Here is a 20,130-nt window from a genome sequence, read left to right as displayed (position 1 = left end):
AGGACCCTTATGAACACGATGGAAAAGAAAATCACGAAAAGAAGCTGTTAAGCCGGTCAAATAATTAGGTCGAAGCGGAAGAAATATTGGATTATTTGCAAGCGGGATGAGCCGCGAGGGGCAATTTGGTCATTGACCAGAGTGACTCGACCTAACTGTCCAATAAAATCGGAGAAAAGAAAATTTCGAAATCGAGAATTAAATTAAAGAACTAATAGAAAAAAATAAATAGAAAAAAAAAGAGAGAAAGAATATGGAAAAGTCAAAGGGATGACATCATGAATGATGGCATAAAGGCTTAATTTATTTATGTTATTAATTTAGGAATTTTGGTCTTCAAAAAGGGATAAAGATGAAGAAAATAAAATAAAAACAAAAAAATTAAATTAGCTCCCTTCTTCCCTTGGCTGCCGCCCACTTGCTTCCCTAAATTCCTCATGGAAACTTTCTCTTTAAGCTTACATTAAGCTTAAATTTTCCTTACCCAACCATAATAACTCTCATAAGAACTTCTTTAAAGCTTGTAGTTGCAATTTGAGAAGAGAATTACAAGAAGAAAGTGGAGCTAAAGATAGGGTTTTGAGGATTAAAGAGAGGTGAGCATGTTAACTTATTATCTTCCATTTTTAATGCATCATTAGTTGTTGAATTAGTTTGTAATGTGTTAAAATGAAATAAAAATATGGGGAAGAACAAACTGAATTTTCGGGCAGCTTGGGAGGAGTATGGTTTGCATGAATATGATGCAATTGAATGAGTTTAGAAACTTTACTTAGTTAAATGATTAACATTTAAACCATTAGAAGTAGTTAAAGGCATGAAAATGATGAGTTAGGGTTTTCAATACTAGGGTTTATGAACCAAAATTTGGAGAAATGCATAAATGGCATGTTGGACCTATTGTGAAGTGAAATAATGGTCAATTATGACCAAATAACTTGTGTGGGAATGATAGGAAACTAAGTTAAATTCGGAGGTAAATGGTCATCTTCTGTGAGAATGACCAAACCTACTTTGAAGGACCAAAACTCAAATTTTACAAGTCCAATTGATATACCACTAATTGGGGATGAAAATAGACATAAAATAGCACAATTTTCATTAAGGAACCATGGCCAAAAACTGACCAAAACTTGGTGAAACAATTGACCAAAGTGAAATGAGAGCAGGCTACCACTGCACCAAACTGACCAAATGAACAGTAACTGTTCATTTGGTCATAACTCGAGTTAGACAGGTCAAATTGACCTGAAATTTCGCCAGGGGTTAGAGGAAATATAGATCTAAAACTTTCATGAAGAACATCACCCCAAATTATGCCATTAACCCATTCAAATTATTGAGCAAAGTTGAGTTACCAAACCTGCAACTCTGCAGATTTTCATGTGAGCAGTAATGTTTGGATGGCTATAACTCTCTCTAGGAAACTCTGATTTAGGCGATTCTTAAACCGATGAAAACCTAAGACATAGTAGAACATTTCATATGAAGAAAGTTAGACCAAATTATGAACTTAACTTGATCAAATTACTGACCAAAGTTGGATCAAAATCTGCCAGAACCCAAAATACCAGTATGAACAGTGCACATGAACAGTAAAATTATTTTGGCCATAACTTAAGCTACAAAACTCCGATTGAGGTGATCCAAAAATGAGAATACACTTAAGACAATAAGGAACATTTTCTATGAAGGAAGTTTTGTCAAATTCCAACAATAGATCGACCAATGGAACAGTGCAACTTCGAAGCACTAAAATCGAAAATTGGCAATTTTGCCAAAATGACATATGCTTTGAAAAAGTGACCAAAACCAACAAGTTTAATGACCAAAATGTGGTATGTGGGTGAAGTTGGAGTTCCCATTCCTATTAAGCCTTAGGAAGTCAACTATTTTACTTAAATAATGTAGTGAATAGTAACCCAAAACACAAAATTTCGAGAACGTCGAATTTAACACGTTAGAAATAGGTAAATGCGAAGTTAAAATTTATTTTGGGATTTATGTTAAGTTCTAGTACTGAAACATTGTAAAATTTTGTGTTTCAGTTGAAAAGAATATCGGGAAGGAACCCGAGGAAACGAGTCGAGGCTAAGGGACGACTCGCTTGAGGTTTGTGCACAATAAACCCTATTTAAGCATTTTATCCTTGAAAAATTGATTTATTACGCATTATGAATTTATGAACTTTTGTGTTGCCACCTTGTGATCAAATTGTAACTTTGGAAATTGATTTGATTTTTGTATGCAATATTTGAATGAAATGTTTGAAGCAATTTTTGATTCACACTTAGCATGTGATTACTTATTATTCCTCCTCCATTTATGGGGTTGAGATCATTTATTTTCCTCCCTCTCGGCTTGCGATTGAGGTTGTAGATAGGATGAGTAATCATTAGCTAGCTAGCCACCTCCCTCATTGATTTCGATTAATGGGGTTGTAGATTGCTTTGTCGTGGTGTACAACACGGCATTGATCGGAAATTTTGTGTCATGACTTAAGTTGTGTATGACTTTGGCAACCTTGTGTTATGAAATTGTTTGACTAAAGCGTGTTTAATAGATTATTTGACAAAATGGTGTTATTATGAACTTTGATACTTGTGAAATATGATTGAGAGCTATTTAAAGTATGTTTGGCAATGAATGATTTATTTCTGACATTTTAATTTTTATTGTGCACCACTGAGTATTTTATACTCGTGATAGCTTATTTTCTGTCATGAGATAAGAGCAAGGAGAAAGCGTGAGTGGTGCTACTAAGCTGAAAACTACACGATCATTTATGCGGGTATTATTTTATACCCTTGTAGATAATTTTGATGTAAATATAGGAATGTTGTATGTATCAATGAAAGTTGAAGCGATTGTAAATAAATTGTAATAATATTATTTTGGGTTTATACGTAAATTTAATATTTGTACATATGAAATTTCTGCTTTATGCCTGGTTAATGAAGTATTAAAAATTTTGTGATGACCAAATTTGATTAAATTGTGGAAATTGCTTTGAAGTGATTTGAATTGGGTTGATTTGAGTTTTATTGAAGATTGGGAGTTGTGGAAAACTTTTGAAAGTGCTTTTTACAGGCCTTTGAAGAACTGGTTTCTCAAAATACAGAGGGAACTCTGTCAAAATTTTTATAAAATTTGCGGTAAAATTAAAATGGACAAAAATTTTTACTAGTATTTAAACTTTGAATAAATGGTTTTTAATTCCTACCAAAATGCTCACCACTTCCAAAATGTAAGAAAATTGTTTTAAAATCCCTTGTAGGGTACTTAATGAGTTATCGGTAGGTGAAGTTCGGTAGTTCATTAAGTATTCTACGGGATCATGTTATGCCTTACGGAGGGGTAAGGTGTGATAGGTTGTCTTTCCTCCCTCTCTGGTTTACCAGTTGAGGTTGCAGATCGGATGAGTACTCATTAGCTAGCTAGCCACCTCCCTTATTGATTTCGATTAGTGGGGTTGTAGATTGCTTTGTCGTGATGTACAACACGGCATTGATCGGAAATTTTATGTCATGGCTTAAGTTGTGTATGAATTGGCAATACTGTGTTTCTTAAATTATTTGACTAAATTGTGTTATTATGAGTTTTGATAATTTGAGAAATATTTAAATTGTGTTTTGTCAATGAATGATTTATGTATTATATTTTAAATTTTTATTGTGCACCACTGAGTATTTTTATACTCAGTGATAGTTTAATTTACTGTCGCAGATAAGAGCAAGGAGAAAGCAGCAGAGTGAGCTGCGGGATTAACAAGAACTTCTTGATCCCTTTTGTACGGGTATTGTTTTATACCCTTGCAATTATTTTGATGTAAATACTGTAATTTCATAAGTATCAATGTAAAGTGAGTAGTTGTATAATAAATTGTAATAATATTATTTTTTTGGATTTTATATCTATAAATTTAATTTGTGCATACTATGTTGATGGAATTATTTGAAATGGTTTGTTTTCAAAATTTTGAGTTGACTTGAAATTATTTGGTGGTTGGGAGTTGTGTAAAATTATTGGAAGTGTTTTCACGGGTATTTGAAGAAGCTGCTTTCTCAAAATCTGAGACATGTCAAAATTTTTATAAAATTTGCGGTAAAATTAAAATGGACAAAAATTCTTACTAGTTTATAAGCTTTGAATAAATGATTTTAATTCCTATCAAAATGCTCACCACTTCCAAAATGTAAGAAAATAGTTTTAAAATCCCTTGTAGTGTACTTAATGAATTATCGGTAGGTGAAGTTTCGTAGTTCATTAGGTATTATACGGGATCATGTTATACCTTACAGAAGGGTAAGGTGTGACATCATTTAACCTAATTAACACTTCAATTTCATCAAATCATGAAATTTCTACCCCACCTTATTCTTTGCTGAATTTCACTATGAGTCCACCCACTTGATTTATTTCAGTTCGTTCATCAATTCTAAGTTACTTTAACTAGAAACACATAAATTAAACTAGAGATCACAAGTTTAGCTCACTAACCTTTGTTTGATTTTTCAATTCCTTAATTCTTCCATTTTATACTTTGTTTTTCTTCTTCTATCTGCTTCTCAAGTTAAGATAGCAAGGATTTATGGAGTAATTTTGGAATTTAGGGCTAATTTATTGGATTAAAAGTTTGCATCAAGCTTTAATGGAGATTTTTAAATGATGTTTGACAGAAATTTGGAGAGAGAGGGATAGCACAATTTGAGGAAGATGAAGCAAATTTTATTTCTTTTAATTTTATATGTTTTTATGTTAATTTGATTTAGTCAAAAATTAAGGATATCAAAAATTTATTTTGACATCATATGTGATTTCATCAAAGTGATGCAATAATTCTATTTTTCAATCTTTTTCTTTTCCCTTTTATTTTTCAATAGTTCTTTAATTTAATTCTCTATTCCGAAATTTTCATTTCTTCGATTTTATTGGACAGTTAGGTTAGGAGTGTAGACCCTTATTTTGTGATGAGTATGTGAATTGAGGTCGTGAGAAACCCGATGATGAAAAATTATATGATTGTAAGATATAATTAGAGGCATGGAACTGAATTATTAATTCCGTGGCATAATCTTGAAAAAAAAATATACGTTTTTTAGGAAATTAATTTAATTTAAATAAAATGTTGTTTAAATTTAATATGGGTAGTTCTTAAATGGACCTAATCAAGTTTAATTGGGCCCCATGGGCCTAAGAAAACCTAGTTAGGAAGTTTAAATATGATCCATTTAATTTATTTTTTAAAAATTAAAATAAAAAAATATCTTTTTTCTCTATCCCTCTCCCATACAAACTCTCTCTCCCCCTTTGGCCCCACTCTCTTTCTCTCTCTTTGTTGGTGCCACCCTCTTTTCCTCTCTTCCAATTAGTTGGAACACCTCATCCATATCCTAGTCTTACCCAAATTCCTCAATCCCGGTTGTTTAAGTTATCTGAACCTTATCACGCTAAGACTTCAAACCCTACCACACCTCTTCCTCACTTTCTATTGGTGCCTTTCCCTTCCCTTCTCTTCCTATTAGTTGAAACACCTCATCCATATCTCAGTCTCACCCAAATTCTGCAATCCTAGTTGTTTAAGTTATCTAAACTTTATCACCCTATGACTCCAAACCCTATCGCACCTCTCTCCCAAAACCCTATAAATACCCCACTGATAAAAAAATAAGGAAAAAGGAGGAGGAGGAGGGAAAAAAAAAAGGTGGAGGAGAAGACAAAAAAAAAAGAAAAAAAATTAAAGAGAGGAATAGCCAAAATTCTTTTAATTCTTTTGTCTTTCTAGAGGTATTTCTTAAATGTTAGTTCTTTTATTTTCTTTTTAAGATCTATGCCATATAATGTTTAATTCTATGTTCCTTATTTTTAATTTATTTTATATGTTCATACAGATCATGTAATCATGTTTAATTTGAGGGGATACACAACTCTGCACATATTCAATTTTTTATCTCTCATATTTTTATTATTTTTCGTTATTTTCTGAATCTGTAAAAAATTTGTAAAAATTATATTCATATTCTACACAAAATTCCATTAATTTTAGGCTCAAGAATCACTAAAAAAGCTTTAATATTTTGTTAGTTATGGCTATTTGAAGTTAGGATTCCTGTAAAATCCAATTTGCAGGATACCCAAATATGGAGCCTATATCTCCCTTGTTTCTTAATATTTTTGTGTAAATCTAGTGTCTAAAATTAATTTCAGAATCTTATGAATCTTTTTCTATTGGTTTTGCATCCATATCTATTGTGGTTAAAGAGTTATAAATTTTACAAAAAAAAAAAAGTATAATTTTGTCACTTAAAAGATTCGATTTATTTAGACCATTCGGCTAGGGTTTTGTTTGATTTATAAATTTTATGATCTTCTATGATATGTAGGCTATCTTCTATAATTTTTTTTTTTATGATTTTTAGACATGTCTAACTATTTTTAAAAAATCAGATTTCTTGCTACCATTAAAATGCTAGAATTTGAAAATTGTATATTTATGCATGTTCTTGTATTTTCTTGGGTTTTAATTGATATTTGATCTATTTTTCTGAATTTTTTAAATTCAAGAAGTGTTATGAAGTGTTTGGATCTTGTTAGAAGACTTAGACCATTAGGTAGTTTTAACTAATTAAGAATCTTAACCCTTTAAGAGACTAGAGTTAGAATCCAATGTAAATTGTTATTAATATTTTCTTTATTTCTTTTATTTTCTTTAGTTTCTTTATTTTTATTACAAATAAAATTGGTAAGTAGCCCTAAGGTAAGTACCAAAGAGGGCATTTGTGTGGAGCCTATATGGAGCTAAACGGGAGTAAGCCGGGGATATCATTGCCATACTAGAAGAAGACCATTTTTTAAGGGTATCTTGCTCAAATGGCAACTACATTTACCAACAGGTAAGTAGCTATAAACTCCTCGAACAACCATTGGCATGCAATTGTAGTAATAATAGAATTTTTATTTGGTAAATTAAAATTAACTTTGTTTTTAATTTAACTAACTTTTGCATGTAATTAATTTAAATAAATACTTTGTAAATTAAAATTAATCTTGTTTGTAAATTAAACTAACATTGGCATGTAAAATAAATTTAATTTAATACTTGATAATTGTAAAATAAATTTGCATATTAGAAATCTTTATTAGGTTGTGATTGTTTGGGTCTTATGTAATATTAGAATAAATTACACATATACATAATTAACTTAGTTCAATTATGCTTAGCGTAACTTGGTAAAAATTAATTAATTAGGTTAAATAGAAACGTAGGGTTATTTGAAATTGAATTTGTTTGTAAATAAAATTCTCAATAATAAATTAATTTTAGTCATCTAGTAAATATCATTTAAATAATTAGCAACCCCATAAATAGGAATTACTTGTGCATGAAAATTGTGTGTAAACAACAACCCTTTTGTGAATTACTTACGTCTGTAGGACTAGAATTGCATTTTTTAGGATGAAGTTTAATAAAAGAATAATAAACAAGACTTTTAGAAACATTAGTAGAGGACTGGCACTCGAATTAATGAGGTTAGACCAGGCGTAAGGGGTGCCTAACACCTTCCCCTTACGTACCTACTATCCCGAACCTAGACATTGGGCTATGGTAATGACGGTTGTGGAAACTCTTTAAAGAGTAAGTTGCCATCCATGACCCTCGAAAGAAACACTGAATATGTCCCGGTTATTACCCAGGTGGCGACTTCTGTTTATCTATGCCTTCGTGGCATAAATCCTTAATACCGTGGTAGCGTTATGGGAAGATGGTACTTACCAGTGGTTTGATTCTATTAGGATTGTATGAAGTGCATGTCTAGGAAATGCTGTCTAAGGAGGTGGTACTTAAGTGAGACTATTGTGACTCCACCATCTTTCCTGGGTATTACCTGATGTATTTTATATAATTCTAATGGATGATATTTCACCTCATGCTCCCCCCTACAGTTTGGCCACTTCACTAGGGACTAAATGGATAGTTACTCCAACATGTTTCTATTATTCTAATATTATTCCTCTATTAAACTTTTTGCATTGCACTACAATATCACACGGATCTCCCTTATCCTTTTTAACCCCATTAGTACTAGCTAAGGAGACCATAGTTCTACTCGAGCTATGATGAACTGGTGAATGCTAGCACCCCATGCCCGTACCTTGAGTATATAAAAGATCCTGACTCTGCCGTTGTGATTAATGGATAATCTCTCGCTTGGGTGACCCTTTTCCGACCCGATGAAGCCCATGAGCCATAGATTTCAGCCCTAAGTACCCCGTAGATTTTTTGTTGTGCTAGATTTATAACCTTACTATTCAAACCATAAGTTTTAGTGGTAGTTGAGATGAACCTAGGCCTATGCGTAAACCCAATGTGAGTATAGGCCCAAGTCCACTTCAAAACCACCCATGTTAAGCAAGAGGATGCTTACTTATAATTAAACTTTAAGGATACAAATCCTTTATTTGTGAGAGAAGGATCGTCCTAGACTACCCCCTCTTAGTGTGTCCAGTGTACCATAGCCTAGGATAGAATTTTTTCTTACCTGCGCATGAGAGTTGAAGGTATAAAGGCGAAGATTCAGTTCTGGAGATTTTTTTTTTTTGGTTTTGATTCAGTCTTTGGTCCCATCTTAGTTCAATTTATATGGTCTAGTTTTGGTTCAGTTTTGGTTTTGTAAAAGTAAAGGCAAAAAAAAAAAAAAGAAAAAAAAGAAAAAAATGGTCCATTCATGCATTACATTCATGTACATAGCATACTTAGGTTAACCCTTAAGTCCTATTATTTTAAGCAAACATAGCCTCAAAACACACCAAAGAGACTTCCAATCAGTCACTTGGGTTAGGGAAGGAAGAGATTAGTAAGGATTTCACTGCACTACTTAAGATGGAAGAAACTATGGCCATTCTTGATGAAATATTGAGCAAGATGTTTTAGCTAGAAGAGAAAATTATGGTTAACTTTAGAAAGAGACCCGAGGTAGGCCAATTAAGTGGCATTAAAGTTATTGAGGTTTAAATTGTGTCTCACACCCCAAGGAGATTTTTCAATTCAGCCATTATCCAAAGTTTTGGAGCGTCTCAGCTCAAGACCTCCTACGACTCTGCACCCAAGCCACTACCAAATCCACTTCCACCTAGCTATGATATCAACCAATGTTGCGGTTCTACCAAGCCCACAGTCATGACAGTTGATGCTTTCAACTTAAGCATGATATCTAAGACCTAATTAATGCCAAAATGATAATTGACCCAGAAAATCACCAAAAAACCCACACTAGCCCCATGCCTAACAAAAATTTCCACCTACACGAGTCTCTATATGATCTCCATCACCCCAAATAACCTAATAGAATTATTGACTTTATCCAACCCATCCAAAAGCTCAATGAACCTATCAACCCATCCAAAAGCCCAATGAACCTTAGTCTATAATGGTTGTTGACATTTGTGATAATTCTAGCTATGATGAGGGTCCTTTGGATGTCTGGATTGATTCTGATTAGGAGATAGTTGCATTACAACTAGATGGTTCAGTTCCACTAGCGTCTGATTTTCAAGTTGTTGGGATCTATGAAAACTAGATGGATTTAAAAGTAGCTACTATGAAGAAAGGGATGAAGTTTTTTCTTAGCATAGGCCTATGAGAAAGTATAGATGGTCTGGTGACTTTTCTTGAGATGAAGGGGCAGATCACGATTCATGGTTTGGGCTATGAGCCAATAGAAGAGGAAAAAGAGCCAAATCCTCCTAAGTTCTTGAAAGAGGGGGCAATTACCTTGACATATGATTAGGGGTTACCACATGTGAAAGAATTAGAGTAGAAAATCAGCACCATTGATCTAAAAATGCATGGAAGCCAAGAACCTAAAGTTCTGATTTGAGTTTGTCTTTTGTAATGCTCACAGTAGTGATACTGATGTTTCCATTTCTGATGTACTTGATGAAGATTTCGAGGCAAAAATTACTAATATTACTAGTTCTTTTGCTTACTTATTTGATGTTTATTCTAATGGGCATATGTATGGCATTCATAATCATTTAGAATCAATTTCTATTAATGCATCAAAATCGATGTCTATTAATTTGAGTACACCAAATAATCCAAAGACATTAAGTTAGCTGAAGATTTAACTCAAGAAGAAAGAGATAAATTTATAGCTTGTTAACAAAGTACCAAGAAGCAAATACCTTGAGCTTAGAATCAGATGGCGATTCCCAAGCCACCTTTGGTATCCCTATAGTAAAAGAGTGATCAAAAGTTGACTTAGCTAGTTATCCTAATGAGGAGTAAAATTTCATGCTATGAAGGATTAGTAGTAGCACATGTGGACCTAGAGAGAGAAGGAAAATGATATGAAGACATAAGGAGATCTTTGGAAGTGAGAGAATACTCGCAATCAGCCAATAAAAGAGATAGAGCAACAATTCATAGATTAGCCACTCAACTTACTTTAGCTGGAGGGCAATTCTATAAACTCTTATGTGTGATAGAAAAATAGGCTGAGTAAATAATGAAAGAAGTACATGCAGGAATGTGTAGTCCCCATATGAATAGAAAGGTTCTAGTTGGAAAAAAAATGTTCAAAATATATAAGGATTGGCCTGAAAAACTCCTTTATGTTCTTTAGGGTTATCGTAGTACTATAAGGACATCCACAAGGGCAACCCTATTCTCTTTAGTGTATGGGACTAAAGCAATGCCATCCATTAAGTAAGAGGTCAGATCCTTAAGAGTGATGCTAAAAGCTAAGATCCTAGAAAATGAGTGGGCCTAGAAGAGATATGAAGAACTAGCTTTGATTGATGAAAAGAGGATGTGAGCCTTGTATCATATGCAAGCTTATCAGAGGAAGGTGAAGCCAAGAAAGATCAAAGAGGGAGACATGGTTTTGAAACAAGCTCGGCCTGTCCCTTTTGATTTAAGAGGAAAGTTTAACCCAAGCTAGGATGGTCCATACATAGTCAAAAAGATCTTGCTACGGTAAGAATATCAGACTTGGATGGGAATGAATTTCAAGAACCAGTCAATTTAGACAGGCTTAAATGGTACTTTGTGTGAGATAGGCTCGCTAGGCTGAAAACCTACAAAAGGCGGTCTACGTAACACCCCTAATTTCGGTAGTGAGTTCTCTTTATTAGGTGACAGGTGTTGTCAGGACACTAGGATGCCTAGAACTACGCCGTTATGAGTGTGAGACATAAAATAATGAAATACAAGAAGAGAAAATACAAGAAAAACAAAGGAAAAATAATAGCAAAGAAATGTAACCAAGTTAAGCAAGCGAGAACCCTAGCGATGGGTGGCCTTAGGAAAGTCACGGCGTGGACGTTGACTAGCCTGATGCGGGAACCACGAAAATATTTTAGGACTTAAAGAGACATCAATTGAAGTAGAAATATCATTAGAAATATCAAAAAAAAATTAAATAATTAGTACAAAGAAAAGTGAGAAATCGAAAAACTGACAAAACCGATTATTCTGAAAAATCGGGAATGCAACCCGAACAGGGGCATTATGGTCATTTGACGTCCCAAATTGTCTTTTGACCTAAATTTCCATTAAAAATAAATAATATTACACTTAGAAAATAAAATGAAAAATTAGTTTAGTGGTACCTAATGCAAATAGCCAACAGTGGAGGGAAAATTGTGTAATTCGCACTTTAAACATTATATGATTAATTTGAGTAAGTGGACCACTAAGAATTATAATATGGATTAAATTTAATCATAAGTGGGCAGATTACTCCAACTCAAACATCATCTTCCTCATTTATTCATCCATTCCGTAAGGAAGAACTCCTAAAGCCCTTCCATGGCCACCCCATTTGCATGGCTTCATTTCACCCATTTTCAAGCTAGATTTTGATTACTTGTCTTCATTAAGTTTTATCTCCACATCATAAGGAAGAGTTTGATACCAAAATCAAGAAGTTTAGTGAAGGTTTAGCAAGTCCCAACCATAGGTAAGTTTGTATTTTTGAATATTGCTTTGTTAAACTTTGTATACATGTTATGGATGTTTGATTCGTGAAGAAAATTTTCAAGTTTGAGGAGTTCTTGATATGTCCAATTTTGGACAGCCATGGAGTTCTATATTTGATGAAGTATTCTTATATATATTTGATGTGGATTCATGTTGAGTAGGGTGATTTAATGTCCTAGTAAGTTAATACCACATGTATATGGTGATTGTGCACTTGAAATGAAGTTGTGAAATTGTGGGACACTTTGGCATTGTGGAACATTTCGGCAGCTTTGGGACTCCTTAATGAATGTTTGAATTCATGGAGATATTGGATAAATTGTGATATTGAGGATTGATGAATATGTATGTAAATTGGTTGTGTAAAGTGTATGTAAGAATTAGAAATATTTATGTGTATATGTGGTTGTATTTGGACTTTATGAATTAGAGTTTTATTTGGTGTATTGAGGATGTTTGTATTCTACCCAAAATGATTTTAATGTGAAGTGGTAAATGGTTTTGGTAATGTACCAAAACAGAATGGGGTTGAGAGGTGGATTTGTAGCAAGGCAAATGTGCAATTGATACATGTTTATGCACTGTATTTAAGGGCAGTATGCATTTTAGCCTATAACTCTAAATATGTAACTCCAATTGGTATGAGACCAATTGGAGGTGAAACTAGGCACAAAATGTGCCAACTTTCATTGAGAAATTATACCAAAATTCTGCTTGCAAGGTAGCATGAAAAATGACCGAATCCAGATTAAGTACAATTGAGACTTGAAAATTGACCAATTGGGCAGCAGTTAGTGTTTAGGCCATAACTCACTCAAAACATGTCCAATTGACCTGAAATTTTAACCATGAGTAGTTAAGACCCATACCTACAATTCTTATGAAGACACCAAAGCCCAAAAATGACCATAAGAAAGTCAAACAGCTTGCACAAGTTCGGGTCCAAAAACTGGCCGAACCAAAGTTGACCAAAATTGACCTAAAATGACCAAATTTGATGCTATTTGACCAGCAACAGTAAAATGACCATAACTTGGTCTACATAACTCAGAATGACCTAAAATTTTGCCCCGCGTTCCATAAGACATAGATCTACAAGTTTGTAGTTTTGATCGAAACCCGAGAACTGAGGGAACTAGGTCGTCCGACTAGGTCAAACTAGTATCCCGGAATCCAGCAAGTTGCAATAAAATGCACTAAACAAGGAAATGAAATTGGTAACATGTACAAACCCTAAAAGACTATCGAATGTGACATATTAGTGACACTAAAACCTAATTTACCTAGAACACATTGAGGGTGGTATATTAGGTAATTAAGCAAATAATAGCTTTGATGAATTATTTATCGAACATTATCGTTAGAAACAGTTTAATTTAATCTTGAAACACTTCAAATTGTGGTTCTCGATTAGTAAAGACTCGAGGAAAGGGAAAGAAACAACGAGTCGGACAGAGACGATCATCGAGGTTTGTGCACAACAACTATTTCTTTTGAATTTTCAATTGAAATAAATGATGACTATTTGTACATTATTGTTTTAAATTGTGGAAATGTGTTTGAATGGATATTTATTGCTTGAAAAGCACTGTAAATGGTTTGAAATTGTGAGAAATTGTTTGAATGATATTGATGGATACTTATTGATTGAAAAGCCTTGGAAATGGTTTGAAACCACGCTATCATGTATATTGATTGTATTCCTCACTAGCTTGTCTAGTAGGATGAATTAATTCCTCTCTGTTTGAAGTGTTGAGGTGTGTGCTGTTGAGGGCGAATTGGATGAGTACTCATATTTTTGCTAGCTAGCTATGTTATTCCTCATTAGTCATTGACTTTTGGGGCCGAATTGAATACCTCATTAGCCATCGGCTTTTGGGATGAATTGAACCTTGGAACATGATTTAAGGTGTGTGATTTATTGATATGTATTGTGAGATTGTGAAATGAAATTAAACTCTTATTGACATACTGCATCTTTTAAATTCAACCATGATCTGACTTATTTAAATTATTGTGATATTGAGAAATTGATTTTAAATTATTGATGTCAATTACTGTCTTGAAATTAACTATGGTTTTAAGTATCAACTATTTATATGCTTTCTGAATAGTGATTAAAATTGTAAATGGTTAATGTTGTGCATCTTGAGACATTGTCTCTGATAGCTTTATTCTTGTCGCAGTAGGCAGACAGACAGAGCGTGAGACTAAGTGCTAGTACCTCCAGCAAGAGATTACCGGGTATAATGAGTATACCAACATTTTGCATTTTGTACTGTAATGTATGACCACTGTATGTACATATTGTTTTTGATTTTGAGCAGTTGTAAATTCAAATTGTACCTTGAAGTTGTAAAATAATTATGAGTTATTTTGGCTTGTAAAAATTGTATTATATTTCTTTTATCTCAGTCTTTGAAAAATTACTGTGGATTTGAGTTGAGAAATGTGTTGTGTTGAGAAATATGTTGGAGTTGAGATTTGGAAATCTATTGAAGTGCTTTTTACAGGTTTTCTGAAGAACTGTTTTATCCAAAATACAGATGGCACTCTGCCAAAATTTTCTGAAAATTTCTAATAGTCCAAATGAGTTAGCCATTTTACTTGATTCACAAAAGTTTTTAACACTGTCAATAGTGCTCACCTTTGTAAAAGAAGCAAGAAAAGTTTTAAAATCCCTTGAAGCGTATTTAATGGGTTATCGATGAAGCGGAGTAGGTAATTCATTAGGTATACTACGGGATCATGTTATGCCTTACAGAGGGGTAGGGTGTGACAGTCTAGGCAAAAGTAAGGGCCAAAAAAAAATGCTTAATTGAAAATCTACAAAAGGTGATCTAGGCAAAAGGAGAGATGAGAGAAGATCTGAATAGAAAATCTGAAAAGGCCATTCAACAGGTTATAAAGCATATTTCTAATTTTGGAAGGTTGAAAATTTGGTAAAACTAAATGTAAGAGGGAGTAATGGTGTACCTGAATAAATAAAGAAGCTTTTATTGCATTAACCAGGAATATGTTTTATTTAATTATGATTGTGAATGTTTGTGTCTTGAGGGATACATAAAATGATTAAGTACTTAAATTGTATTATTTTGATTTAATCTATGTCTTCTGAGAATAACAAGATAGGTGCTTAATATGAATGCCACAGCAATTGTCAATTTCAAAAAAAAAAAAGAAAAAAAAGAGCTAAGCAGTGGAAAACCCAAAAGGCACCTTAGGCAAAGTTAGAGCAAGCATTGAGATAAAAACTCAATAGGGGATTTTAGGCATAAGTTTCAGCAAATAGTATTGTGTTCTTGGAAGAGAATGGAGTCAAGTGAGAATAAGATTTTGTAATGGCTTTATAATAATGAACCATGGGGGGAGCGAAGAAAAAAGAAAAATCAGAGACAAATTGTATTGTGACCTTAAGAAAGTCTTTTTATTGTGAACAATTCTTCTAAAAAATTTTGAGGTTATAAGAAAGTTTTTGCAAAAAGAGGTCTCCCAGAAGACTAAGTTTTTTTTAGAATCTCTAGTAAAATCAGCATACCCATGATAGGAAGTAGCATACAAGAAGCACAAAAATCACAAAAAGAGTTCTGAGACCTAGTCATCCCAATTTTTTCAAATCATGAAATATATATTTTTTTTTGTAAGTCCTTAGATGTTGTTTAGGGCATGTGGCATAGTTGTGTAAGGCATAGAAGAACACGCATCAATATGTCACCTGTAGGTGTGTAAGGCAAAGAAGAACATGCATCACCACAGTTTCAAGTGTCGAACTACAAGGGGGTCTGATTCTTCCTCAGGATAGCGAGGGGGGATACGTAGGTAGTTTAGGACTGCGGTCCTAAATATGAATCCACAACATTTTAAATCACACAGTTGCCATTGTCATGAGACCATAGCTAGTCTCATGACACAAAGTGTATCGACAGTAAGATGCACTCAATTTTCACATGACATAGTTATCAACTGTTATGAGGTGTAGCTAGTCTCATGATGCAGTGTATCGGCGAGCAAGGTACACTCATTTTTCACATGACACGATTATTCTTGTTATGAGACCGTAGCTAGTCTCATAACATAGAGTATGTCGACCTAGCAAGATATACTTGATCCCCATAGCCAATGTTTAATAGTTATTAGAAATATGAGTTTCACTTTGTGAAACTTGAGCAATGCTTTCGCAATGATTTCAACTTTTGCCAAAGTGTGGGCAAACTATAGACCCTTATTTTGTGATGAGTATGTGCAATGAGTGAATGGCGAAAGCATTAAAAACATAAGTTTATATCATTGAATTCAAAACTTTTCACCTAAGGTCACATGTATCATGCAAGATTCATTTTTATCTATTTGATTTCAATGATAAACAGCATATTAAAACTCTTTTAATATGTTTTTGGATCTACATTTTCCATTTAAGATTTTAAAATTATGATTAATTCATTGGAATCTAGATTAGATCAAGAACAAGTGCACTAACCTTTTTGATTCACTGTAGTATGTTTGGCACATTTAGGAAGCATCTAGGACAACAGATTTTGTCCATCTAGCTTGTCCACACCAAGATCACTAATGGCAGCTCTTGAACAGCTTCAAAAGCTTTCCCAAACAAAAAGAAAATCAATTTTTTACTTTTGAGAGATTACGGATGTAAATAGGACACTAGAAACCATTTATAGTATTTTTAATTCAAGAGATTGTTGTCTAATATCTTTGAATTGATGAGAGATGAAGAAGAAGAGAAAGAGAGGCAGCCAAGGGTGGAGGCACCAAAGAGAGAACATCAGCTTATGTTTTTGTTCTTTCATCCTTACACTTATATAGCTAGGTCACCACTTAAAACCCTTGCCACATGTCACCATCTGATTGGCTCTAGGTTTAATTGACCCAATCACATTGTGCCAAGTGTCAAACCTATATTTAATCTTGACTTTGATCATCTTACATGATTCAAAGACATATGTAAGCTTATATGTAGTGCCATGTGTCACCATCTTATGGTGCCATATGTCACCACAATGAAATGACCAAAATACCCCTATGTCTTAATTTTGAGTTCTCAACCCAAAATAATTATTTCTCTTCTTCTAATCAATTTATATCAAATATAAATTAATTAATTAATCTTTATTAATTAATTTCTCATTAATTAAATTCATATTTAAACACTTTAAATATAAATTTAACTTATACTATACATCTAATAATCTAGATTTGGTTTCAAGGCATGCTAGGGACTTTGCAATCTAATTGTAAACCAAACCTATTTAATTAATCAATTAAACTCTTTAATTAATTAATTAAATCATATTTAATTTGGTGATTACTTGTGTATGTGTGTGACTTACTAGGCTCATCACTAATTGGCAATGAGACATGATATCAACTCTTAATATCATCAGAACTCTTTCTTATCATAAATAATTTCTCTAAATCATTTTATGCACCTCATAGATCATGGTTAACACCTAGCATAGCATGCCATGGCCACCCAATTAGTAATAAGGTTTACCTTAAATGAACTTATAATCATATGTTACCATGCACTAGAATCTCTCTGTTACAAAATCCCAATTAGAGCTAGAGTCATGGTTTATGTCAAACCCCATTTGCTATGAATATTATATTCTCTTTTAATTCAGTTCTTGATTAAAAGATTTTCTCATCGAAACTCTTTTCTAATTAAATCTATCTATCAGGCCAAGAACTTGAAACATCAGAACAATTAAATGAACATAGTATTTTATCCCTATTTACTTAGAGACCTTGATTCCATCTTGATAAATACCTACCTCCATATATAACTAGTAAGAGCCAACACATGCCCATATACCCATACAGTACAAGTATGAAAGCGATATTAAACTCAAACCACCTATATACAAGATAATTGTGCTATCTCAGTCTAAAGATTATATGCCTTGATATGATTTATGACAATACATTGACAAGAGTAAACTCCATGTGCTTGTCATAAATGTCACTGGTTCGGCCTACTTATCATGCATAAATGCCTATCACGTTTGTTATATGGCATGAGACTCACCATTCCATCTTATTTATATCTCATATAAATACATTGGAAATAAATATGAATACAATCTTTCTGGATAAGTCATGTCTCGTGTGAAGTATCCTCAATTGTGAACCTATTTATGATACTTTGTGCTAGAAATACTGTAACTCATATTTTTAACAACTTAAGAATAGAATTTCTAACAAAATATCAATGGACCTTTTCTATTACACATAAATATATTATGTAAATGAAAAAGTGAGAATGCCTTTTATTAATAGAACATGTACAAGATAAATATTAAATGATATTCTCTAGGGCATACTACTAACAATCTCCCACTAGCACTAGAGCCATTCATTACAATACCTTAGACCCATCTTCTCAAGATGTTGGTCTATGAGCTTTGACAAGGCTTAATGAATGGATCGGCTGGATTTTTCAGCTGATGCTATTTTTTGCATGGCTACATCGCCTCGCCCAACTATTTCTCTGATAATGTGGTAGCGCCTTTCTATGTGTATGGATTTCTAGTGAGACCAGGGTTCCTTATATCTAAACAACTTCTTTTGCAGCATCTGATGCAACAATATACTCGGCTTCAGTAGTGGAATCTACAGTCGTACTCTGTTTGGAACTCTTCCAACTGACTGCACCTCCATTACAAATGAACACATACCCAGAGGTAGACTTTTTATCATCAATAACTGATTGGAAATCAGAATCAGTATAACCATCCAATTGCAAGTCTCCACCTCCATATATCAAGAATAACACTTCTTCTTGTTGGACTTTCCAACAGAAGAAGATGCAATCAAAGCAACCTCTTTACCTTTATTGCCCGGCATATTCTTTTGGGCAATAACTAGCATAATGAGTAAACTAGCTAAGATGCATTCTGTTTAGTCATATGGAAATTTGTCACAAAATTCCCAAAAGACTCAGAAGGTGAAGCATCAAATTAAATGCGTAGTTGAAATCCATGTTGAAATCAAGATGTTCCAACTTCTCAATCAGTCGAATCATCTTATGGACATGATCTCTAACATTTTGCCCCTCAGACATCCTCATGCGGAACAGCTGCTTAGATATCTCATACTTAGCATTCCTGCTATGCTCACCATACAACTCTTGTAGGTGAAGGAGGATCTCTCTCACACTCTACATGTTCTCATGTTGCTTCTCTAACTTATTACTCATGGAAGCAAGCATGTAACACTTGGCTCTCATATCATGCTCCTTCCACTTGTCCAAAGTTTCATGTTCCTCTTAAGTGGCCTCGAGAGGTAAGGGACCAGGAACATTTGAATCTAGAACATATCCTATATGTTCAAGGTTTAGGACAAGTTTCAAATTTCTTAGCCAATCAAGCAGTTAGGTCTGTCAACCTATTGCGATTAAGTATGCTTGCAAGGATATTGGATGGTGGTGGTTGTTACGTGCTCATTATTATCGAGAAAATTAGCTGAGAAAATAACGATTAATTAGTAAATGTATCATGAAATTAATCAAAATGATTATGGTCTTTTAATCAAATTGGTCCTCCACTAACTTAGCGAATCTGCACTTCCAAAGTAAGCGGAAATCCTAGTTGGATGGATTTCTAGTGGGTGATTGAATTCTTATAATTCTATTGATCATCCTCGGGGACATCCATTATTGGAATTACAATAAACTATAAGTGAGAAACTCCTTGCCATCACATCTCATGTGAGTTCAATTCTTTACCTAACCCTAATGCTCAAAATCTCGGGTACATCCATTATTGACTTATCTTGCATTAATTAAGTTGATCCCATTGAGCAGTAATTATGCAAATAATTTTCATGTCATAGGTACATCCAATATTGGCCACCAAACCATTTACATATTTACAACATCTCATGCTTAACAATTATTCTTAAGAAAATCTCTTAAATTAATTGCATCTTATGCAAGTATTTAAAATTTTTTAAAATAATTGCCTCCTTGGAGGGCCTATGTTATAATTACTTTAATTATAGCATTTCCAACTTAATCATTTTGTTTGAAAGATTTTATGGTCATCCTAATTACTATTAAGGTCTCACTTTGCACATTATCCATTTAGCATGCATATATCACATAGTGCACATATTCCCATACATCTCATGCA

The 20,130-nt window shown here is 33.4% G+C and overlaps 1 long non-coding RNA gene across 1 annotated transcript; it reads left to right on the top strand.

The window, feature by feature from the left end:
- The first annotated feature begins 468 nt into the window (after positions 1-468).
- Positions 469-3,810, top strand: LOC131181666 (uncharacterized). The gene is made up of 3 exons (XR_009150161.1): positions 469-596; positions 2,049-2,112; positions 3,727-3,810. It is a non-coding gene; the product is annotated as an uncharacterized LOC131181666 (long non-coding RNA).
- The last annotated feature ends 16,320 nt before the right edge of the window (positions 3,811-20,130 follow it).

Source organism: Hevea brasiliensis, chromosome 7 (assembly GCF_030052815.1).
Source record: "Hevea brasiliensis isolate MT/VB/25A 57/8 chromosome 7, ASM3005281v1, whole genome shotgun sequence".
Lineage (NCBI taxonomy): Eukaryota > Viridiplantae > Streptophyta > Magnoliopsida > Malpighiales > Euphorbiaceae > Hevea > Hevea brasiliensis.
Note: the sequence above shows the minus strand (reverse complement) of the source record. Positions and strands in the feature narration are given on the sequence as shown.